At 40.6% G+C, this 26,616-nt stretch overlaps 1 protein-coding gene across 10 annotated transcripts in view; it reads left to right on the plus strand.

The window, feature by feature from the left end:
* Nucleotides 1-26,616, plus strand: part of Zfh2 (Zn finger homeodomain 2) — a 399,771-nt gene that overhangs the window by 96,409 nt on the left and 276,746 nt on the right. For all 10 annotated transcript variants that reach the window (XM_072017175.1, XM_072017174.1, XM_072017182.1 and 7 more), the window contains one exon: nucleotides 21,712-21,796. The gene's annotated coding sequence lies outside the window, so the exon portion shown is untranslated. The remainder of the gene's footprint in view (nucleotides 1-21,711; nucleotides 21,797-26,616) is intronic.

Here is a 26,616-nt window from a genome sequence, read left to right on the forward strand (position 1 = left end):
AGAAATTCGAATAGCAAGCATCCCTCGTCGAAAGAACTTTTCCTAATTGTATTCGTCCACTAAAAAGACCTTAATACGCGTGCAAAACCTAATTTCATGGAAGTTCGACTTTTTCTTCGTTTTCATCCGCCAACAGCGTCCATGCCTGTGGATAACGTTCCAAACAATGAAGGGAACGATCATCCTTTTAAGGGTTCCAACGTTTGAGTACAACATCCCCTATGCATTTTTGATCCCCTTTTTCTCGTCTTCTTTTTCGATATAGTTTTCTATGACTAACTCGTTCCCTTCAACGATATTTCCCTATCGATTGATCTTCTTTCGTGGTTCTGCTTCATCCCCTTTGACTAAGCTATAGTCTTCGTTCCTTTCATAGGATCCTTTACTTCGATAAATTTTCCTATCTTCTCTGTCCGTTTCAACAGGGCCACGACCCCAATTTCACTCTTAATATTGTCTTATACAGCTTCCTCGAATAAATTTCCTATTTCTTACAATACAATGTAATTAGAATACAATAGAAAAAATATTAGTCTATTTTTTATCCCCATTTCTACATCATCATACAGTACACATTTGAATATCTATTCATATATATTCCGTACGTTATTGACCAAACATTTGAAACTGCTATGCGTTCCATAAAATTATTTTGGATCAATAACGAAATTAACCGAAGATTCATAGATACAACTAACAACGAGAAGACTTACAAATTCTCGACTAATGGTGTGTATCTTTTCGTATTATAAATAATCATTCGCACTCTAGATATGATAATCTCAAGACACCATCCAACAATCCTTTTCTATCTGTGAACTCTCCGAACCGAGCAAACCTCTGGTTTTCCAAAAATTGTTTGATAAATCTGGAAACGACGAAGAACCTTTCACAGCTCGATCTCGAGCATCTCGGGACTTATACATCTTTGGATCGAAAAGGCCGAGGTCACGAGGAACACGAGGACGATTACAAAAGCGGGCCGGCAGGTGGTGGGGCCCACATTCGTCCCCACGTATCGGCAAGAATATCGAGTGTCGACCTTCCGGAGGGCTCTGCGAACCGTTCGAACCGTTTTCGATCGGTTCGATCGGGCCCCCATCGTGCCTCTTTCTTACAATGTTTCTCACGTGATCCACAGACAAAAGCCGACGAATTCCAGCGTGAAAATCCGCGCCGCTACCGGGTCCACGGTGTCTCGTGACAAAGAAGGCGAGCACGGGCTCCTAGAGGAGGCTGGCAACTCCGCCGTGAAATCAGTTACGAAATCACGGGGTCCTATTCGAGTCGAAGCACGAGTCTCTCTCTGCTCCTCTTTGTTCCACTGGTTTTCCTCGACATCCCCCTCGCATTTTGACTCGCCACGGAGTCGATCATTAATTTATAACGAACCAGCACCGCCTGTTATTATTCTATAGTTACACGATCGCGTGATTACACGCGTAAAGCGATTGAATCGACGAGTTGAAATTGTAAACGGTGCAAGTGTCACGTATTTTAGATAGAGGTAAAAAAACTGGATCTCTGTTAAATTTGACGCGCGTAATTTTTACCGCTTCGATGTTATCGACTTTTATCGTTTACTATTTTTATAAATTTAAAAGGAGAATAAACGATAAAACACGTGTTTCGGATTAGTTTCGTTGAATAGCAAAGGAGCTGCTAACGTTCTGTCGGCGATATTGTGATTCAATATCGTAAATCATTGGAGCAGATATTAAACTAATCCCTAGAATGGATTAGAACCGATAAACTATAAATTAGCTTATGCTATAAGAAATCGTAGATTAACGGGAAAATAGCTTTCACCGACACATGGCCCTACCAATAAAAAATCATATCGATCACAATCGAGCAGCTTGATATTATAAGGCGACAACGATCATCGAAGCGTGTGTCAATGAAACAGTATGGTGTGCGATTAACAGATTCGATCGGTGTGCAAACATGGCCCAGGTCAAGCTACGAGACTATCGATTGGCCCTTCCCGGAAGGCAGGGGCCGTCGTGTAATCCGACTGCCGCAGCCGTCTTGAAATGGAATTATTTCGACATCGGTTTCGATCGTCTACCCTCGACAGGGCTATCGTCCTCGTCGTGAACGTCTCGTTTGTTGTCTACTCAAGGAACCGCTCTATACGTGCGCGATCCGTGATATCGTAACGATCGATGGACAACGATGTTGTATAAATTCTTGGAAGGATGTACATAATTGAATCTCGTGTGTGCGATACAGCAAAAAAGACATCGAAGAGCATAGAGGAAAGAGATGTTAGAGATGTTAGAGATGTTGGAAACTATAGAGGATAGAAGGTTCGGATAAGCAATGTTTGTAGAATAACTGAACGACTTAGGAGACAAACTTAGTAACGAAGTTTTTATTTTCGAAAAGCTGTGGTAACAATTTAAAATTTATTGGTAAAACCTACATGCTTAACGGTATTTAGCATGTAGTTTCTCCTCTCTGGTCCCTTCTCTCTGTCTTATTCTGAACTTAAAAATTGTCTGATTTAAAAATAATATCACGTTGAATTAAATTTTAAATTTCGAGAAAAAAAAAATCTTCCAGTTGTTGCAATTATTGCTTAAACGTACCGTGTCCAGTGTTCGGCTTTGACCGGTGGAAGAAGAATCCCTTCTTGAAACGTACGCATCGAAACTCAGTCAGCTTGGTGGAAAATGGCAAACGTGCGAAGGGTAGACATAACCAAGTAACCGGGTTACGTACTCGGTTCTTCGACGAATCGGTTTAGAACGTCTAAAACCGTCCACGACTGTTGGCCGAGGTTCGCGTAGTCGACGAGAACGAAATGTTGTTCCCTGTATCGGACCAGAGATCAGGGTAATTAAGTGCTGACCGCACGGTAATTCCATTATCGCTGCCATCGTTGTCCAGCAGACTCGGGAAATCCGATTAACCGCGGTCGAGTCTCGACGTCGCACATCACCGCGGCTCCGCTGAATTTAGAAGATTTGTAAATGCGTTCGCTGCTCTTTGCGGTACTCTCCACGAGTACGCTACCTAGTCGAGATGATTTCACGTGATGGAATGTAATATGGTCTAATATTTTTGAAATTAGTATCACTGTCATGCTAGAAATAGTTTATTAATGTCAAGCTTAACGCGAATATCTATTTCTATATTGATTTATTCCTAATTAATATCTATTTCTTTATTTCTTTTTCTGACGAAAATACCATAAAATCGTTCCGGCTTTTCCGTTTTATGTTCGTTATTCCTCTTATTGATAGATTTGCTTAACAAGATAATATTTTATTAAAAGTTCGAAGACACTTTCTCTTATTTTTAGAACAAATCGAGGTTGTGTCAATTTCGAAACGAACGCTTGATATATTATAGAACAAGATTTCACACTTTAAATCCTTCTTTCTAGACGAAACAAAATCTATGTAATCATTTGTATATTTTGAAAATTATCTCTTAAATTTGTAACTCGTGACGTGTACAAGTCACTTATTGATTAGCGTGAATAGTTAATGTTGAAGAAGTTGCATCAGCTAGAAATTACAATCCTCGTAACGTGTATTGCTGTTTCACCTAAAAACGCGGTTTCATCGGTTATTCGGATAAATCAATTTCCGATAAAAGCGAACAGCAAAACGCTCGGTCGTCGCAATTAAAAGATAGCCTCGATTATATACCATTTCCAACGTCCATTTGCGTTACTTTATCGAACGTCAACAGGAATCGTTTAAACATCGCCATTGTTACATAGTACTCGATCGTTCTTTCTAATGATACATTTCGATGCGTCTATTAATTCAGCTTGCATGCACAAAGCGATCGAAAAACAAATAGTTTAAAGTTCTAAAGACGTAGAGTGTGGACGAATAAAAATTCGTATAGGTGGAACTTAAATGTTTGCAAAAACTATGCAACTCGTTTACGCCATTTGCATTACAAATTGCGATACATACATTTTGCATTGAGTTAAATAAACGGACAAACGGTAGGAGGTAAAAGGATACTTAGCTACGAAGTGCGCACAAACTTGAAGATTTATACGGTGCTGCTCGCTCACGTAAGAACTGGTTTACAATTGAAAATTAAATTAGAAATTTCATCGAAGGACGCGATGAGAAACAAAACGTGTAATATTCTCTGAAACTCAGATCTGTATAACGAAAGCTGACGATGGTCAAAAGCGACCATCCTCAACTTTTTCTTTCCTTCTTATTCCTACAATTGTTTTAAATTTGTCTTATAACAGTTATGGTTTCTAGTTAGAATCTTATACGTGTAATAAAAGATATCGATCTGTTATTTTTCATCTGATGTTACGAAGCGATATAATTTTCCAAAAGATCCAAGTTTAACGTTAATCTACTATAAGGTCTACTTATTAAAACCTTAATAATAGCTCGTTCTTCTGTCCATTATTTGATACCGCCAAGCAACAGAATTCACTAAATAAAATAACTGCTCTACATCCTGTTCAAGATTAATCGAGGGACCTGTATTAATTAAGCTCTTTTACTTACTGTGAAGAATAATCCCTTAAATTGTTAGAGCTCCTCTTTTAAATCACCCTATGTATAGCTGAATGCGTTCCGAGAAACTGGGCCTGCGTGTAATCCGCGCTCGTCGCGACACCGTTTAATTGCAATAATTACGATAATTACCGAGTTCCGAGCATGCCGGCGTAGCAGGCCTCGCATTCGGTCACCGTTATGTATCCCGTCACGACACGATAACAGCGATTCGTTGCTGGCGTTTTCGTTTCGTGTCATCGAGACGGCTCGCGTGAAACCCTGAATTGATAAACGAGAAGATAGGATTCCTCGTCGATTCGGGCAAATATGACTCGAGGATTTTCATTGCTACGAAACCGACGTTTAAATTGAATATTTTTACCCCTTGCATTGCTTTAGAATAGTATTCTCATTTATTAATATTTCTTTCTTTTCAGCTTTATATTCGCTTCGATCTTTTATCACGCGTCGACTGTGAGAATTATTCCAGGAAAAAAAAAAATATTATGACGGAAGGTGTAAAAGCGTGAAACACCTGAAAAAATGTACTAAATCGAATTCTTCGAATTGTTTCATTCAGAAAAAGACATATTTTGTGGTATCTTTTTACGATCGATATTTCCAAGCAGGGGGGGGAGCAGAAGAGCAGCTTTATCGGAATGAGAAGTTTCTAAGTAAGTTTCTTCCGAAAGAAACATCGTCTGGTCAATGTAAAACCGGCTGTATAGCGAAACAAACTCGCCCCTTCGTCAATACAGCTCGCTTCGAAATAGAATTGCTCGCGCTTACTTGGAATCGTTCGTACACACTGTTGCGGGAAACAACTTCAAAAATGTTTAAAAAATCGAAAAAGAAAAACATAATGAGAAGACACTAAATGGAAAACTTTTATGCTGTACTTTTACGTTGTATGCGTTATATGGAACATTTTGAATTTTCATTAACGCTGTAACAAGGCACGACAGCCAGGATTTTATCGGTAAAATCTGAAAGCAATCTGAAAATATATTTTCTTATTATAGATTTCCGATTTATGGAAACGAACAGACCTGTCCATGTTTTACGAGCTCTACCGACCCGATTCACGAAAAGTCGTAATCGTTAACGCGAGGCGCTGATTCGATTTGCATAAAATCAGCTGAGAAAGAATCGTAAGAGAGCCAGTGTATAGGGAGGACGAACATAAAACTCGCCCTATGGAATATTTCGTTCGCACGGTTTCATTTCAATTAACGTTCCCTCGTCCCATGGGGTTTGGTATCGTCTTGTATATATGTACATATATATATATATATATATATATATATATATATATATATATATATATATATATATATATATATATATATATATATATATATACGCACAGGCACACATACAGTTCTAGTCAGTCTATTTCGATGTCTCACCGATAATTGCGACGCGGTAACTCGAACGAGTTAGCGGCTCCTTAAGGGATGGATTTCGAAACCGGTTTCGCATTATCCGCCATTCTCACCCTGAGGCGCTGTTCTGTAAGTTCAACCGGGTTTTTATTTTCCATGGTGCGAAGGGGTGGTCAAGGAGACGAACCGATCGATTTCAATGGCCGCGTTAATTTTGGACGACGGTTGATCGCAACATTCCTCGACCGGTCCTTCTAATTTGAATAAATTAACCAACCCTTTCTCGAGCAAGGAATCTTTTACCGCGCGTGTAATTGATTCTTTCGTTGAGCTTCATTCCCGCTTTATATCTGCGAAATTTCTCGTTCAAAAATAACTGTATTTCATTTATTGATCAGAGATCTATTCAAAATTTATCCAATATAATTTCATTTTTTGGTTAATTTGCGTGAAACTTCCCAGTCTATTCGTAAGACATTTAAGATTGCCAAATGTACGTTCATCTGTGTTAACAATTTTTATCAATGTCTATTATCTCCGCAGACTTCGTATATTCCTACACCTAATCACGCTGACAAACTGTTCAGATTATTCTCTTAGCCGGTAACAGATCGGTCACCGCTAGGAAGCGTGAAATATTCAGAAAGCGTTGAGCCAATTTTCTGGGACATCCTCTGGACGGTTAATCGCATCGGAAAGGAATGAGATTTTGGACGCGAACGGAAGCTGTGACTCCGGCGATCGGCAACAGAGTCGCGCATCTGGCAACTAGTTACCAATCTATTCCTGTGCAGGCATCAACGGGGCAACCAGCGGCGCATACCGGCCTGTCACAATGCAAACGGTGCATACACCCGTGGATTTCAAGTGCACGTACACGGGCTCGTGGTGATTCGAAATCATTTCTAATACAGTAATTGCCCCCGAGCGGTGCAACTGGCACGGATTCAGATCGCGTTCGTCAGTTGACTGCCTCTCGTTCACAGCCACCTGATTTATACATTCCGTTTTCATCCCGCGTCCTCGTTTTGCGATACCGCGGAATCTTCGCGATTCGTCCGACACGTCGCGATAGTTCGAAAGGATCGCGAAATTTTCACATCAATTTCGTTCCTCGAATCCTGTTAATTGGTAGGACAGTTGACCTCTTTTATTTGTCTTTATCGATCATTGCTGGATTGTACGTATAAGTATGTATTACTTTTTTGATAAAATATTTGCGCGGAATAAAATTGATTTTACTAAGAATTATAGATATCGTTAATTATTGAAAATTGGCAAATAATTATGATCATGTTTCTTTTATATTTTAATTGCGTAGCTAGTGTTTGATACAGAAAAAGTGAATCCTCTTTTTCCTAGAAGTTAATTTTCCGTTTACCACCAAATCTTCTTTTTTCTTTCAGAATTCCTTAAAACGAACTTTAAATTACAAAATATTTTATACGTTTCAAATACCAGAGTAAATACATTCGTACATACTATATATTGAATTAAATGTTTGTTCTCGCGTTAAATGTCATGTAAAACATATATAGCAGTCATTAACAAGTACTATACTCGTTAATTTTGCATATTCTTGATAAAATCCTTACATTACAGCAAAATATACACGAAATAAAATAAATGAACTTCTCTTTAACATTCAAGTACCGCTGCAATTCCAACAAATCCAACTCGCTGAACACAAATTATAAGCCATTCTCAGCCAAGTTCTGGCTACTAGTAGACACTAAAACAAAAGGAAACAACTTCTATTCCCCATCGAGGAAGCAACGTTCGGTAGAAAACAAACGGGGAGGGAAAACCAAGGAAGAAGTCGATCCCCGAACGTCGGCGTTCTAACCCCGCGAAACTCGTTCTAAGCCCAGCAGACGCTCGCCACCTCCGACCACCCTCCTCGTCCAGCTTTCTCGTTTTTTTTTTACTGCAGTGCACGAGGTCTAAGAAACACGACTTCGCCGGAGTCGCACACTAGCCTCAACCGTGTAATTATGCCGCGCAGTGATTGGCGTGGTTCGTGGAACAGAGGGTGGAAGCGTGGCTAAGCACGAGGGTAGCACAGTGTGGCTGTGGCAAAGTAGAAGAAAGAGAAAGAGGGAGGAAGGCGGAGAAATTCTAGAGGGAGGGAGAGAGAGAGAGAGAGAAAGAGGGCCAGGAGGTGGTTGTGGGGCAGAGAGGTGGGTTTTTAGCTCGAATTCATTAGAAGTAAAAATCGATAGGCGACGCTCTCGCTGCCTCCGCCGGCAACGTTTCGCTTGGTAAAAAGAATGTGAGAGCACCGCCACCCCCTTTCAACCGCCCTCTTTCTCTCGGCTACACCGCTCTCTCGCACCCCCGTTGTTCTCTGTCCTCCTCTGAAAGCCACCCCTCGCACTCTGCCGCTTCTTTTTTCCCGCATGCTTGTGGCTATCCTGGCTCCTTCTGCAAGACGATACTCGGTGCTCGAAAAGAGAAGAACCAACGGCGACGGAATTTTATCGCGCGTTAGCTGCCTCGCGAGTTACAAGCTTTCTTCGACTTGATATTTTTTTTCCTTGTTTACTCAACGTTTACTCAAGTGTGGAAAGTTGCGGTGCAAGCGTTTATTTTCATAACGAAGAAACGGGCAAAGGAGATGGATCTATGGGTTCGACGTTTTGGTGCTGAGCCGAGATTGGAATCTTGCCTTCGGGGAATGATGCATCAAAGGATAGTTTTGCGTTTCATTTTAAGTAGGTGTGTCAAATTTCTAGTACAAACGTGGATTAATCGCTACAACGTCCACGGAACTGAAAGATCGCTTTTTATACAAATTGGAACAGTTCCTGTTATTACAAAAATCTAAATCAGCTGCTTACCTCTCGAAGTAACTCGTCAATTGCCAACGTCATTTAGCTTACATCACGTCGTCCATCAAACCATTCTTAATGACAATAATAAATCATCATCGGAACGCAATTTATTACGATAATTCATACCTCTGCCAAGATTCCAATATCTCGTAATTTTAGCACGAAGGTCGAAGAAATTCGTCTACATGTTCCACCAAACATGAACCATTGTCTTCCGTTCGGTACATGAGACTCCATTAAAGATACATGTCGCAATAAACGTCGAAATTATTCATCACTGGTGGCATATTCCATATTAAAAGGGATCCGAAACGGGCTACGCAACTCGGCTATATCGTCCGGCGATCGGTTAAACGCGTTTACTTAGAACGAAGAACGATGATATCTTTCGTAACTTCTGGCCACAGAGCGCAAGCTTGACAGTTATGCAAAGTACATCGGGGCTGACCTTGGTGTCAGAGGATATCGATCGATCACGATCGGGCGCGTCGATCTTCGACGTGGCTGTTGCTACGGGTGATCGATCTTTGCACTCCTCCCTACTCTTTTCCGCTGATTCCTCTCTCTCTCTTCCTCGCTCCTTCCCTCTTGTTCTCAATTTTCTCGACTCCTCTTCGTCGCTCTCTGTCATTGTTTTTCTGGGTCACCCTATAAACACAGTGTGGCGGGTGTACGAAAAATGGGAGAGGTGGAAAGAGAGAGAGAGAAAGATGAAAAGAGGTGGGACGATAGGGAGACGACTGCGGTGAAGAAGTGGCCGGGAGGAACGCGGGGTAAAAGGGGGTGGGCCAAATTAACGGTAACCACTTCGGCTTGGTCATTAGGGAAAAACTTTCTTTCCACTGGCGCCAACCAATCCGACCCCAAGGATCCACGGACCTGAGAGAATTTTCAATCGAATCGCAATCCTCGAAACGCTTTCGCCCTCGTTTTCGCGTAACGAGGACGCGTCCAACCCTTCGCTTCTCGCACCGTCCCATCGTCTCGCGCGCGCAACCACCCCGCCACCTACGAATCTTCTGTTCGTTGTTTCTTCCCCGAAATACGCAATTCCAATTCCACTCGAAAGAAATGCGGCGATGATTGAAGAACGAGAAGCCACCCGAGAGTTTGGTATAGTGCATCGATGGATATTAGAAGAGCTTTTTCTCCAGATAGAAATATTTGTTTTTCATTTTTTATTATACTAGTGGTATCCGTTTATAGGAATTCTTCGTATATAAATTCCATTTATGTACTTTCGTTCTAATTTATACGTACATAATGGTCAAGAAGAAAGTTAATCATCTCGAAATATAGATAAAAATTTAAAATATAAAATATAAATAAATAAGATACTAAGATACATACTGTAAAACTATGAGAAACTTAAATACTCGTAGACAAATTTTCCAAGATCCAAACGACGAAATTCTTAATTGAACCGTCACGTCGGTGAGACATTAATTCTTTCCACTACGAGAAGAAGATTCTCGAAAACATCTCGAAAAAAAGGAAAGAAAAAGGAAGATCGAGAGGATCGCGGCAATGAAAACGGAAAACCGTTCTAGTTGGCCTAGGATTCCTCGACTGAATGTCCTCCATTGATGAACCCACATCGGCTCCATCCGCGTCTTTCCTTCTCTTAATTACGGTCCCCGGAGGATGGGGTAGCAAGGGGGAGGGACGGTGGCAGCTATTAACGTCCAACGATCGAAGGAAGGAACGCGCGCGAAAGCCAAAGGGGTGCAGGACGTGGAGCGTTTAGGGGGTGGCGTGGTGTAAGAAACGGAAAGGGGATGGGGATGTGGTTGATCGGTGGACGAAAAGAGAAGAAGCAAGTCGGTACTTTTATGTATTCTATACTCGATGTGTGTGGTTTCACCGATCGAGAATAGCCCCGCGACCATGAGGGTGGCTAGTTGGAGAAGGGCGAGGCGAAACAGAGGGGATATTGTTGGAAGCATCGGTGGTTGGCGGGGATAATTAGACGCGGCGAGAAAGAGACGAAAAGGCTGGTTCGGCGAGAAGGAAAAAGAGAGAGAAAACGCGACTTCTGGGTAAAGCGGCGCCAGATAAGACTTAATATTTGATCGTGAGCCCACCCTTGCTTCGCTCTGACTCAACCCATACACACGTATACATACACACACGTATATACAGACAAGCGTTTGTAGCACGACTCACACTCCGATCCTTCGCGATCGATCTGCACCCCTTCCTGACCACCCCCTCACTCTCGACACCGTCCTCTCTATGTACGAGCAACTATCAGGGGCAAATCTGTTGACACTACCGGCCGGAACCTTGTTTCCGATTTCCGTGGGATCGCTGATCGCTTCTGTGGAGATCCGCCTGTGAACGTCCTTCGCTCGGTCGGCGCGACCATCCCTGACGTCAGTGACGCTTGATTAACGCGCACGTGTCCTGCACTATTTCCTCCAGTTCGATATTGCCGTGTGTTCCGACGAAGGTTGCACTCCACGTGCCCTTCCGCCGACAATTTCGATCATTATCACCGACCAATTTAGCTAAGAATTCGCCAGATCGCGTCAATTCGCCAGATCGCGTTATTCACGATTGTCACGACGATCACCACTTTGAATCTTTGGATTTGGTTGAACGATTTGGTTATGATCAGTCGATATATGGCTTTTGTGTTTGGCGACGCACGCTTCTCTTTTTTAAACGCCGTTTCAGACGATCATCCGTTAAAATTGATGTGCAGGTTAAGAAATACATGTGACACGCGTTGGTGAAAGTTAATTTTAGGTACGTTGCATTTATGAATAATACAGATCGAGTATAGTGTGACGTATTTTTAGAATATAGATTGTGGGTGTTTATAGAACCGAGTAAGACGAAGTTAAATTAATATTGTAGTATCGATTATTGTGACGCGAGAAAGGGACAGAGAGGTCTTAGTCGAAAGTTTATTCGTAGGAAAAATTTCGCTTGTTTTCCTCAGATTCTAAGTATTGCAATGAATAAAGAAAAGGATACGATTGATCGTTGGAATTATCTGGTTCGCAAATATGTGGATTTGCCACGAGTGAAAGAGTCGTCAAGTCTTTTAAAGTTTCAACTTGCAAAGCTTCGAAGCTGAGCCAAAATGGACACGTATATTTTAACACGCGTTGTTCGTGTCAAACTCACAAAGTGAAGTATTGAATAATTAAAAACATTTCAATCATACATTTCGTTTTACTTGCTTTTTGCAAACGATAAAATCGAATCGATTATGGCATGATGATTTAATCTCAATTTAATTTCAATTTAAGCATTGAATTCCACGATTGTTTGGATTATCCTTTCGTAAATTTAATTTGTATTTAATCGAAAGTAAATCGTCTATAAATAAAGGCAAAGTTAAAATCTAAATGCTTCGTCGTAATAAATGATAGAAGAAACGATGCTCGAAAGTTTCAGAAATAACGTTTCACATCTTTTATTGTCTTCTTTGTTGTCTTTAGGGCGTTTCAAGTTTCCAGAGTGATCAAAGTTTTCCAAAAAGGAACTGTTTCTTCGGTTGGAAAGGAACAAAGAAGCTATATCTGGCTAGTTTCTTTTAAAGTCTATTCTTTTATGGCGAATGGAGTAGAAAATCGCTAGAAGGATGTTTAACGCTGTTGAGACATTCCACGGTGTGAGTTCAACAACTATTTATCGCTTTTGTCTTTGTTGTTTCGTGGTCGTCGTGAAGTCACGAAATTGGGTATGTGCATAATGTAAATAGATTTCGTGACTTCGAATGCGTTTGTTCCATTGCGATCATTTTATCGGGGACATCGTACTTCATAAAACAACAGCGTGTAGCTGCTACTTCCGAGAAATCGAGTCGGTTTAACTTAGAGCAACGGATTAATTATTCTAATAACTGTGGCAAACAGTTTGTCGCTAATTCGCGGAACTTTGATAGAAAATAGGTATAACTATTTTGGTTTGACAATTATTTTCAAAGATTCAAAAATTCGCTATAAAAAGATCAACAGCTTCAATAACTATCGCGATATTTTTTACGTTATACCATTAAAATACGAATAGTTTATATTTAATTTACTTTGTCTTCTCATATCGGGCCGAATAGAATATATACGACTATGTAGTATACTTCAACTCCTCCTATTTCCCCATCGTACACACCACTTAAAGCTATAAAATAGCTATCTCTAATAACGACCACGGAAAAAGTTGTAAAGCAACGGATTAATTAGTCCTATAACTTTATTGGTCATATTTTTCGACACCATTAATTCTACCGCGAAAGCCAGTGTCTTAAACACTTGAGCATCAAACGAGACTCTAAAACATCAATAAAACTTTCAACTATCGACAGAATCAACGAAACCCGATTTTATTATCTTCGTGTTAATCTCAATATTAATCCTAAACCCAATGTTCAAGACGTTAATATTCCTTCGCTTAGCGTTTAACAATCCTATAAATATTTCCATTAATATTCCACAGATATGTCCGCGCTAAAGGGACGTAGATATATACGCAACATAAAGCCTATTTAACGAGTAATTTGCGTAAACGAAAAAGCTTACGACTAAAAATATCTTACTCGTAATGAAAGGATTCAACACGACCACGGTTAACATTCATGGGCTCTCAACGCGTAATCCGACGTTAAGACAAATCGAAGGTGCAGCTCGCCTCTGCCTAGCTGAAAGAGCATCGTCCACGAAGATCGTGCAGCGGGTGGCTTCCACGGGTAGTCCCACGGAATTTTCTCGTAGATGCTAGGTGTTGCGGATGCAGGGTGGCCGCGGGGCAACCTGAAAGAAATTTCCATGCCGAGGCGGCGAATCGATTAGACGCCGGTCAACTTCGACCCTGTCGAACCGCAGACTCGATATTCTCTATTCCTCCCTCCCTCCCGCTGGCTGTTCGCTCTCTGTTTCTCCCGGGACTCGATTCGAGCGTATAATTATCAGAGGCACGCGAACCCAGGGACCCTCCTCGAGAGGGCCTACGACTTCTCTTCCTCTTGCTCGTAGCTTTACTCTTCGTTGTTTCTCTTTTTCTCTCGGTTCTTTCTTTCGTCCTCTTCTTGTTCTCCGCGCTGAACTACGTGGTTGGCTGACTCGCTAATACTAGGAAGAAAGCTAGACTTACCGCGGGCTTCGCTAGGTTCCTACACGGGCTCGACCCCATGCTGGAGGAGCCACGGTGCCCCATTACCATACGATTTTCATGTTAGCGCCTCCGGGCCCCCAAAGCTGCACGACCGCGCATTATACTTAACCTAACCCAAGCCGCGTGTACGTTCACGTGTACACACGTGAGTTCTACTACGTGGACGGTCTCGTGTGGCCAGGCGCTGCTGCGACTGTGTTTCGCCACTCGGGGCGACGCGGACGTTCGCGTAGGTGTAGGTGTGGCAGGACCATGGAATCCCGGCGTGGGTAATTGTACAATGCTGTAAACGGTTTACTTCTGCACATTGGCGTAGTCATGCGGGGTGGAGCAGGCGGCTTCTACTCCGATGTTGTTTCAAATGGATGAATGTTTTGATGGATGTTTCAAGGGGTGGACGCTTTCGGCAGTCTCGTAGTATTTGATTCCATTCGAGGACGATTTGCAGATGTTAAGTAGATGTTAAATTGATTAAATGGTAGAAGAAAATGTTAATTTAACGAGAGGAAGATCGTACGGCGAATGACTGTTTTAATTGAATATTAATTTCGCTTGTATAATTTGAAGACTTTAAATGAGACTCGTAGTAAAATCTTAGGAATTATAAGTTTAAAAAAGAGAATAATTGCCGTAACGCGTGCATTTTCTAGGATATTATTTTATAATATTTGTAACGTTAAATGACATATTATTTGTCAACGAGTGTAATAAGTTTATAAGATAAAACGAATATTGTATGTTTCCTTCAAGATGAGAGTTTATAACGTAAAAATCATTTTTCTATTTTTTGTAAATATCACAAAATATCTTAAAATCTACAATTCGTAGGAAAAGCGCAGATTACACGAATAATTCGGTGAAATCACACGCAGGCATTAAACGAGGCATCGATGAAAGAAAAATCATGAAACGCATTACGTTAATCCGTATGAAAGTCAGTTTGATTAATGTAACACATCCATTGGACGCGGTAGTGACGCGTGAAAATTCCGATCGGAGTTCTGGTCGGCTGCTGTCTCCACTGGCCACCCATACACTCAGCCAAGTGTGACTACGCGTGATTACGTGTGACTGCTGGGAGGCATTTGCAACAATCGCAGGGATGCACTGACAGGCAGCTTTATTTACCTAATTACCGGATTTAACCGGGGAAAATAGTGGTGAATGATACCTCGCGATACTTGAGTTAAGTACGTGTACGCTGGGCGTGTTTTTCGTGCGCGTGTATGCGCGCGTTTATATGTGCGCGATGAATATTAAGCCAAGAGAAGATTAGAGGTTTTCTAACATGTATCTCGTTCCCTTCCCCTTCTATTTCATCGCGCTAACGTTCCTATATCTTTCATTTTGCTTTTTCTTTTTCCTTTGTACCGATCCTTCTTTTCGTTCCTTCCGTTTTCTTTCTTTTGAAAAGATATTATCGACTCGAAGATCGAGGAACAACGACGTTTCCGACGAATTTGTACACGTGCAATTCCCTATTATTCCTTCGATCCCCTGGCAAAAGCGGAGGTAACAGCGTCGTAAAGGGGTGGGAACAGGGGAAGGGAGTGTTCCGTGTTTAGAATCCGTAAAGCGGCGAGCGTACGCTTGCATGGTGCAAAACTGTAAACGGCGATCGTAAGAGCATACGGAGCTGTCATTACTAGATAATTATTTCCCCATAAAGCAGAAATAACAGTGACGCAGTAAGAGTCCGCGTTAACCTTCAATTAAAAAATTTCAAGTTTGCACGTGGCGTGGCGAGCCTCGACGAGGAGGAGCACTTCATACGATTATTTGGGGTAGCAAAATGCCGAAATTAATCGTTAAAAACGAGAACATAATGGCTGTTGGGAGAAGAAATGAGTAGCTTCGTTCTAACGATCCAGAAAGTCTTCTTTTATTATTGGATTGATATTAATCGGACGTTTCGTTTTATTGATCTCGTTACTTTCTCGATAATTTACATCCATTATTAGCGCACGTTTAACTTTTAATTACCACGTTAAAGAAGCTGAGAAGATATACATATATATTTAATTTGTTTACTTTTCCTGTACTTGTAGTTAGCGACGTTCGTAACCATAGTTCCTTGCGATATTTACGAAATGATGATCATGATTTTACTAACCGAATTGAAAATTAATCTGCAAATATTTATAGAAATTACAAAATGTTTATTACAAACATATATTTAGTAAAAAATGAATATACTACATGAACAGTCGTCTTAAGGATATAATAAGCGTCAAATATGAATATATAGCTATTTATTAATATAACAAATAATTGAACTTTTAAATAGTTTTTTGATCTGCTCGAAATATATAGTCTCCCTTACTTCTATTAAATATCTTGCAATTTCTATACATATCTTCGGATTTGTTAAACTTTACTAACATAAATAGGGCGGACAAATTTTATAACGCAGCTAGTGAAGTTTCATAACGTTTCACACAACACGCACAATATATTCATAACAGGTATCTACGAGTGTTTGTGAGCCTGTGTACACGACTCGTTATCAAATGATACAGGATATTCTAATTTTTCCGAACAAATCGTAGAAACATAATCCACAAGTGAAAGTGAATATAGATTAACGTACATCCACGGTGTTCATTACACAAAGGGTTTGATATCGTTCGATTCATAACTCTCGTGTCGTTGAAACGCTAATTCGGTCTAAAATCGCAGTTAACCCTATTACGTAATTAACCCTATAAAATTCCGAGCTACTATACGGGTCACCCTCGTTTCGAAAGGCGGAGAGCAGAGTGCAAGCCGAGAGGAAAACAAGCGGACAAGGGTGGGATGTCTCGTGTTTAGAATCCGTAAGGCTTCGGGCGTTCGTTTGCACAATGTAAACGGCGATCGCGGAAGCAGCCTGCCCAGCCATTGTTCCACGATTATTTGCCCTCCCTTTTGTTGTCTTCTCTCGCCAGAGTACGGATACACATTGTGGATACGCTATCGTTACGAAGTTGGCGAAGACGCCATGACACCCGTGAAACTTTAACAAACATTCCTTCCGTACAACGGTTTTATGAGAGGCACGGATAGTAATCGACCACGATGTTTCTGTTCACTGTCGAACGGTCATCTTTTATCGACGTGGATGAGGTAAGCGTATCTTGAAATAGAATTATTGGAATTTTCGAGGCTATTAATGTTCTTCAGCGTGTTCTTTTTTCTTTTTTCTTTTTTTTTTTTTGGTCGAAGTTTATTGATAGTTGAAGACAGTAAAGAACGAAATAGCAGATATTTCTGGGTAGCTAGTAAATAGTAGCTGGATGGCATTTATGCAATTATCGATATGAATATCTTTGACGTTCGAATATTAGATATTGACATGCCATGGTAATATTTGATGCATTAAATATCTATTATTTCATCAGTATTTTAAATATAGTGCTTGAAAGCTGAGAATTGGGAATGCATTCACTCAACAGGAATAAAAATGTACATTGTTGTGAATATTTTTCAAATTCATTATATATTTGTATTAATTACCACCATATCTGTTATAATTTACGTACTATGCACAGAGTTTTCTTTAATAATCATTTACATTATAATACAGAGGAGTGTCGTATTCCTTGAAAATACGCGTTTGATATTAATAAAAAGATAGTCCCTGCAAGTTCGTCTTAAACATCATGTACTTGATACTAATTTCTATATGTGTTTTATATTTCTCCGCTTCGTCTAAGGCTACCTATTCCAAGTTTCTCGTTTTTAAAATCAAAGCTAATTTTCTCAACGAGAAAATCGTTATACTAACGACCCATCCCTAATCCTAAAATATTCTAAACCGACTAATCTTGCAATTAATAAATGTCATTCGACTTCTATCCAACTAAAAGCTAAAGAAAGTATCGTCACGATTCTACAATTCGACCAAGAATACGGATAGATTGTTTGATTCTTTCGTTTGATTCTTAATTGTTACGTTTGGAGCGCACTTTTGACGTTGTCCGGCCATCGAATGCGCTTCGATACGAGGAAAAACGGTTTCGTCGCGGGGGACTACGTAATCCACGGCAATTTTTCCTGAGCCAGAAGTGGCCGTGTTATACTAGCTACCCTACGACACACGAAGCTGCAAATGTCGCATTGTGGACCAGCCAATAAAGTCGCTCGTTCGCCCACGCGAGCCCCGTTGGACGGTCTCGTGGCGAAGAGAGAAAGAAACGATTGAACACGATCTAGAGGAGGATAACGAAAGCTTAGAAGGGACTATTGGAAACGCGGCTTGTCGTAAATGCCTCGAGTTTGCGTCGTTTCTTTCTATTTCGTTCGGTTTCTTTTCCTCCTATGGGTTCGTTCTTTCTTCTTTAGCTCGGTCGCTCAAAAGACGCAAGGTCGACTCGTGGGTGGCGACGATAATAATTATTGCCTGGGGGTTCGAACGATCGATCGACGATCTCGGATTCGCCGTGCCAAGATCACGGCGATCTCCTTTATTTCTTGTTGGAACGCGGCTTTTATCACCCGACACGACCGAAACGGTCAACGTTTTCACTCGTTCGAGAGAAAAAGAACACGGCAGGAGGCATATATACACAATTTTGCATTTAATACCCGCTGTACTTTATGCCGATCAAGAGAACGTTGGTCCTCTCGTCCCTCATGCAGGCGCGAAAGAGATTTTTACGACGGCATAGTTTCCACGGGATGCGCGTTCGATGTTGTTGAATGGCCGGCAATCCGCGAAATGTCTGCGTCCCGCTTGAATCGTAATATTTTTATCGATCGAACACCGAAGACACAGTAAAAAGACTATAAACGACGGGGACGCGCGTCCTCCTTTTCGCGGAATTTCTGAAATTGTACGCTGCTTGCACGAATTAACCCTAGCTTCTTGATGTTAACGACGTATTTTCTTCGACATGATCGAGTTCTTTACGTGATTACGATTTTAGCGGGAATTATATGTACAAGTTTTAGAGACTAGTTCGTAACATTTTTTCAAAGAGAATTAATAAATTACGGGACGGTACGTCTGGAGTATGTTTAAGGTTGCTTGAAGAAGTTTGATGTTAAAGTAAGTTCATAGTGTATGGATTATTTTTGTATCGGAATATCGAAATGTAGTTTAATTCGTGCGTGAAATGTTATCGTTAAATCATAGATGAAACTGTATGATTATATTACTCACCATGAAATATTTTGCCAAGCTATGTAATCTACATTTGACTGATATGTCAATTGATAGAATCTTGCAAAGACAAATTTATAGAAACACACGCCAGAAACAATTCGAATTAAATTTCATTGTCCAATTTCCAACGTTTCCATCGTCGTGTCCATAATCGATAGGCACTGGACGTGTTAATTTATTCATCTTATAACATTCTCTTAATCTAAATGTAACAAATATATTCCGTTGCCCTAACCATATAAACATCAACTTCGTCAAATGCTCAAGCATCGTAACAACCAACTAAATTATCCCACTCGTATTCTCCTTCACCGCACCTCTCATCCATTTACCTATAAAAGAGAAACATCGTCCACAACTCACCATCTCGCAGTTTCTTAATTTATAAGATCGTCAAGCTTATCTCGCAGGAAACATCCCATACGTTCTGTTCGCAGAAATATCAGTAAATTTCCGAGCAATCTCCCGGACACACATTAGCGTATCTTAACGATAAGAAGCATTCTCTTGGACAAACCTGTGGAAACGTAGGAACAGGGAAAAAACGAGAAACACGTCAATCGTTGCTGGATCGTCGGGGGCGGAGGCAGTACCCGAGGCGAGCGTAACTTACCGGGTAATTTGTCGGAGGTACACGTGAAAAATCGTGATAGCTAATCGATTCCTGGCTGGACGTCGATCGAATGTCCTGCGAATCGTCCTGTCCCGTGGGCAGCGCGCGTCTTCCACTCCCGGACGATCTTGGATCGCGCAATAACCGTCGATCGATACCCGTGCGATCCCGCCTCGGTGAAACGACCGATCGTTCGCTAACTCGTCGAGACGATGGCGATTTTTTATCGCGTTAACGAAGTTCCACGGACGAAGATCGCCGCGCGACGATAGTAATAATCGTCGTGTGTACCAGCGATCGATCGGTCGTTCGCTGTGTCTCCGCGCGTTTTACGCGGCCCTCGATCAGTCGATCGTTCTCCGCGGCCTGCGTCCGATCGACTTTTACTCCGTCGTTGGTGACGCGTATGGAAACTCGTGGGTGACAATGACAATAATTGTAGGCTCGTACGCGCGTCCTAAACTCGCCATGTCCCCTCGTCGATACCTCGAGACACCAGGTTCGTTCGTCGTGCAAGAGCAAGACCACGGGTTCGTGGGTGACAATAACGATTCCAACAGGTTTATACGGGGAATTCGTTGCGATCCATGTACTTTAACGCCGTTTTATTCGCGTGATTTCGCGTCACGATGGTCCCGCTAGATCGTCGGTTCAATGATGAAGCTGCGTAGTGACTGGAACGGAACGGGTCCAGTCTTAGAGGGGAGGTTTTATGGAAGTGATTTGGCAGATTTTTGTATCGATCCAGCGGTTGCTTTTATTTCAAGAGCTTGACGTCATTTTGAGATCTCAGTGGGATGAGATATTCAAGGAATTTATATCGGAAAAGATAATTTGGAGTAGATTATACTCGATAAGTTGCAAGAAGGTGCGATCAGATTGGAAAGTGTAAAAGATGATTAGAGAAATTTATTTTGTTTGATAATCTTGATACGATCCTGCTATTAATATGTCATATTCCAATTAACAAATGCCACGTTTTATTCCACTATACTTAACTACTTGAAATATAACATAATTATATAATATTTAATTCTACAGAAATTCGTAAAACAAAAAATATAATTATGCTAAGAAGGAAATCCAAAACTTCGTCCTTACGCTTCTCCTCCATCGCTACACTTTCAACCTTTAAATTTTCTCAGCCTCCATCCACCATCGAATAAATTTATTCAGACGATGGCAACGCGCGCAGCGTTCGACCCGTTGATCCGCTCGTTCGACTCACCTCGAGTAACGTCTGGTATCAGACCGAGATTTATTCCGGCACGCGCGGAAATAAAAAAGAAAGTAAAATGATGCAAATCAGAGGAGGGCTCGCCAGGAACGAGGAGAACGAAATTCGGTCGCGTGTGCTCGATGATCCCGTTTCCAGCACGCTCTGTGTCGCAAAGTCTAACGCGCGCTCGAGATCAAACTCGAGGGTGAGGAAAGTTATTCAAATTTGACTCGTGGAGATTAGAATTAGAATCGACGATTTTTGGACACGTGCCTGTGCGCATCGACGATCGTTCGAACGGGGAAAGAGAAACGTCTGAGAAGAAAATATTCAAATTTTTTTCCGGGTAGAAGACACGAGCCGGAAGTGGCGCTTTGTGGCCTGCCATGATTTATTTGCATGAGGCGACGGATACGGCACACCGGTGCAGCCTCCCTGGATTATAATTAAAATCGGGAACACGAGGCTGGAACGTGCGATCGGAATTTATTTCCATGTTTAAGTCGGATCAAAAGGCAATTCGAAGGCAGTTATATGTTTGATTAGATGGTTCACGCTTTCCATTAGGATCTCGACGTTCGATGACTCGCTTTCATGGGGTAGAATGACTTGCGGGTAACTGTTGAGAGTGAATACGTTTAGGTAAAAAGTTTAAATAGAATCGAAGCGATGAATTAGTTACAACCTTTGTAAACGTGAGATGAAAGTTTGGTGAAGTTTGTGATAGTGTAACTGCTTGAAGGATTGAAAGGAAAGAAATTTGATCGGAATTAGAAGGATCTATATAGAAATACACGTTGATCCGAATGTGCTGAAAATATATTTCTATCACATTTTGTTTTAAATACTTCTTACGAGTGTGTAAAGACTATCACAAGAACGATACTGTTTTCCTTGTAGGTGGAAGCGTTAGTGGGATATTAAGGCTGCTTTCAATTCTTAAATGGAAGGCTTACAGGGCGAGTTGAACGATCTACAATACAAGGTACGTACCTAAATCAAGATATTCTAATCTTAATCTCCTAATACCGTGTATTCCTATAAAATAATTTTCAATCTTCGTTCACGCTAAGTATCTCGAAACGTACCTATGTAAATGCGTGATTCGAAGAGTCGTTGTACGAATCGAAGGGTTCGACATGGATCGAGATCGAAAACCGTTTAAAACCGTGGCCGTTACGCGTATCGAAGGAATCGAACGTCTCGTCGTAGCACGTTCCCGACAAAGGCAGCCACGGGGCTTTCATGCGTGCCAAGGACCTTCCGTATGCAAATTTCACTCCTAGATCCATAGCAGCACGCGACCCGCCGCTGCCTCGAATTCACATTCAAATTTCCCGCTGCGAGTCCGCAGCGCGTTTTTTGCATCCTTAATTTCCACGTGAAGCGTGCACTTGTTACTCTCCAAGGGGTAGAAACGGGGAAGGAAAGAGAGAAAGAAAGGAATACCTGACTGGCAAGGAAGTAAGGGATTTTTCAGTCTGTTAATGACGATAGATCAGTCACTCTACGCATCGTTGTTGGTTTTCATTCATCGATAATCTACCGGCTAGCAGAAATTTTACCTGAACGATTCGTCGAAGGAATGAAAGAAAGGAAAGTTATAGGTGTTGGAATATGTACGTTAGAATCGAACCTGTAGAGGGGCAGGAGGGGGTAAATAAGGATGATTAACGTTTTAGGCGATATTTGAATGTTAAACATTTATTTTCGAACGGAAAATTGTTTTTTATTTTAGCTATTTTTTGTTCGAGTAGATGGTAATAAATAGAATAAATGCAGCATTCTGGTAGATATATGGAATTTATGAATTTAAAGTTTGCAAAACTGTAATAAACCAAAGATTTCAATAGATATATTATAGTCTTTAATAGCTTACAGCTGTGTAAAATTCTGTTCAGATGTATAAAATGCATCCCTGTAGAAAATACTGCTACTGTAGAACTTTTGTTCATACGTGCTTCAACAAGTATTACACAGATATATAATATATTATGTTCATACAAGCATCTGTAAAAAGATATCTGCTATTTCCTCCTAGTTTCCTCTCAAAGTCATTGAAACATCTTCGTACAGAGAAAGTATTTATAAGTATTTGTCTTAACCGTCTTACTAAAAGCATTTGTACCATCTTAAATCTACGTCTTCCACGTGTTTTTGCTACCGGTTCTCTCTACGTCCAGCAGATCGCATACGATCATCAAGAAGCATGGGAATAAATTTCAAGGGGTGATCTCGACAGCATCCCCCCTCCGACAGCAACCAACAGCAGTTGGAAATCCTCGTTTCTGTTTCCTCGATATAACGAACGGACTATCCGTCTCGGTATTAGTATGCATTCTTGTGAGAGTCAAGCCGGGTCGCAGCTCTGTTTCATCCGGGATTCCCACACCTATGACGATCCGTGCCCTTAATTCCCGGCATTGTCGCCCAGCTGGTCCAGACAGATACATCGAACGAAAAGAGAGCGGAGAGATATACGCGGAGAAGTTGTCACTTTTTCGATTCTTAGGCCAGGTTGACGGTAGACGAGAGGAGAGGCGGATGAATACGCGTGGATCGGTTCGTCAGGTCTGCTTACTCCAGGTGAATAGAGGTGTGCGCCAGGGTCCTGAAAGCGAAGGGGCTGCTTCCCTTTTGAGACAATAATAGAAACAGTGGTAGCACCCTTGCCGCGACCCAAATACCTTAAAATACATGATACACGACGAGCCTCTGCTCTATTTCTTCCATTTCCCTCCCTTCGTCCCTTTTGCTCTCATTCTCTGCCTGTTAGTTTGCTAGATTTCTTTCTCTCCTTTTCTCTCCGCCTCGTCTCAACGATACAATTAAAGTACGTTGCGGTCTTTAAAGCTCGAACCATCCCCCTCTTTCACCTCTCCGATCCCTTTTCTTTAGGTGTTGTTCGTTTGTCGTTCGATTTATGTCAGCGAAAGGGGTGAAAGATGAAATCTAGCAGCAGCGTACCCGAATTCTCTACCTGTTCCACCGGGTCTCGATTATTTCTTTCTCCGTTATTATCCTCTTTTTTCTTTTCTCTTTTACTCGTTACATCGCGTCTGATCCTCGCTGATCAGCCAATCGATCGAGTCTCTTTATTCCACCGGCATAACCGAATCTTCATCACCCTTCGATTCATCGGTTCCGTAGGGTTCGAACGAAACGCTTCCATGTAGATTCTTTGATTTGTGGGATCGGTTAGTCGTTGCCCCACGGCAAGCATAATTCCGTTTGATTATCGTGAATACGTGGCACCCGAATTGAGGTCGAGTGGGCTGGAAGTCGTCCCCTCCCCTGTGTCCCAACATCGGTTACCTATTTAGCGGGTTCGATTTCGATGGATTGAGTTTCTGTCTTTTGTGACGAATTCCGAATTAGCGTAACGATTTTTGTTTCGCAAGTAGAACATGCGGTTAGTAGTTTCCTTTTTCCTTCAACAATCATAACTACTAATCTAATAATTTTAGTCATTTTCTATCTAACGTGGATGCTAATTAGCGCGTTCTTACTGCATCGTTTAAATATTTTTACTTTTCCCTTTAGATTATAGGTCGTGGACAAATTTTGGAAGTTAATACATATATTATTTTAGCTTTCGCAATGAAAATAAATTGCGTTGATGATTCTCTGGCTAACAAATATTGTTACATTGAACAACTTGTTTTGAAACTTTCAAAGAAAAGCTAAGTTCGGTTGTATTGTGTAGCATCAAGGCGTTTTGGCTAGCCGAAAATGAAATATTGCTATTGTTATGCAGCGATTATTTAAAATTATAGCTCATTGTGTAGTAACGTATTACACTGTTCTCTTTACCAACTGTCACCGTCTCTAACTAAAATAGAATTTCAAATAAACCGTGATTCCTTTCTTTATTTTATCAAAAGTGGAACAAATTTTCACTGAGGCACTAAATCTTTTTTCTTTAATCGACCAATCGTTGATTTAGATTATTCCATCGGATTAATCACTAATAATTAAAATTCCTATAAATGGACTTTCGTCGTTTTACAAAATATCGATATATATATATATGTACATAGCTTGCTTTTCTTTTCCATTATTCAAGTGCTACGTTATACTTTATCGAAATCTAAACCATCTGTTTAGAACGTTCTAGATAAATGGATTCCTTTATAAATAAAATATAGCTTGCATTTGTTTCAAGGCGTAAATTCGTGCAGCTCTACTTATTCTTGGCCACCTAACAGTAGTAAGGTTAATGCATTCGTTATTTCTGACGCAGCCTCGAAAGCCCTCGTTCCAGAACTCGTGGGAAAAGGCAGTCGCGCGCGCCAATCGAAGCGGTGCACATTTTTCGCCACATTCCTCCATAATTCATTTTCGCTCTTCTGTTGGCCTCCCTCCACGTTCATTCTTCGAGCGCGACACGCTCGATTCGCGTTTATTCATTCGAATTCCAGGCAGTTCGCGAGTCTTTACAAGCGACGCGAACTCCTCGCGCTTCGCGTACCTGCCTAAATCGAATTCTATATCTATAAATCACGTGAAAATACACCACGCCCATCAATTCCACTGTGCATTCGTACCGTGACTCGTACTGTACTGAATTTTGGAACTTTTCCTCGATACGTTCGCGGCCGATTGAATTTTTGTTATCTCCGATGCTGAATAATAAATTATTTTTATACAAAACTTAGTTCTAAAATTTTACAAATTTCTCTACCGTACGAAGTATTATAAAGATACTGTCTTAAGCTTCGCGATTTTTTACCTCTGATCGATGAAATTTTTGTATTAAAGGAAAGGAGGTTACGGATCTGTGTCAATCTTTTATTTTTGAAAGGATTAAAATAATTTTTTGGACGTTTTGTATGTCTGTGGGTTTTATTTTTTGAAATTATTTTTATAACGAGGATAGAGTGAACAATTAAACTGGATCGTTTGTTAGCTAGAAAGATATTCAGGATTAATTTTAATCAGAATTTTAATTCCAAGAAATACGCGAGCTATGATGGATTGAAAGAGAAAAGATAAATGGATTAAAATGCACGCTTGAGACTAAAAATTGCTAAATCGATAGGATTTATTCCAGAATTAGAATTCTTACATAGGGTAATAAATTAATTTACGCGACGGTTATCTAATTTATCTGAACTATATTCCCAGATAAGGCTAGAATTGAAATTCATGAAGGACCTTGATTGTTCCAGAAAAAATTGACTTCCAAGTTCTATGCTTAACCTCGCTTCGTACTGTTAATGACGAAGAAGGTAATTAATTATATTTCAGAATATGCAACACGAGAAAGACGCACAAAATTTGCATATTTTTAAATAAAAAGTTATAAAAACCAGCCTATAAATACGTAATCTCAGAAAGTGCACATACATTTGCTTTCATTTCAATTCATTAACCATGTTAATAAGTATACTGCTAAAGTAATAACCGAATGAAATGATATTTAGAAAAAATAGCCATGTGCAACTTTTAAATTATATGATTTTGTAATAGCTGAATTTTTAATTACGCAACAATTAATCGAGCAACGTTATAGTAGTCGGTTTTGCAATAAATAATTTTAATTACTGCGATCTGGTAGAGAATTTTAGAAGATTCGAGATTTGATCACTTCCAATTGCAAAAACATTTTTACAAAGCAGATATATATATATATATCATTAAATGCAAGAGTCGTATTACATCAGACAAATTGTTAAAGAGCAGTGATTTTATAAATGAAATTACCAAGTAACCCGAGATCTAAGTTAATGGAAAAAATGCAGACGCCTGTGATTAAAATCTCTGCTTCGTATTTCGGAGATCCAATTGTAAATGTAATTCCCA

This window comes from Bombus fervidus, chromosome 14 (assembly GCF_041682495.2).
Source record: "Bombus fervidus isolate BK054 chromosome 14, iyBomFerv1, whole genome shotgun sequence".
NCBI classification, from domain to species: domain Eukaryota; kingdom Metazoa; phylum Arthropoda; class Insecta; order Hymenoptera; family Apidae; genus Bombus; species Bombus fervidus.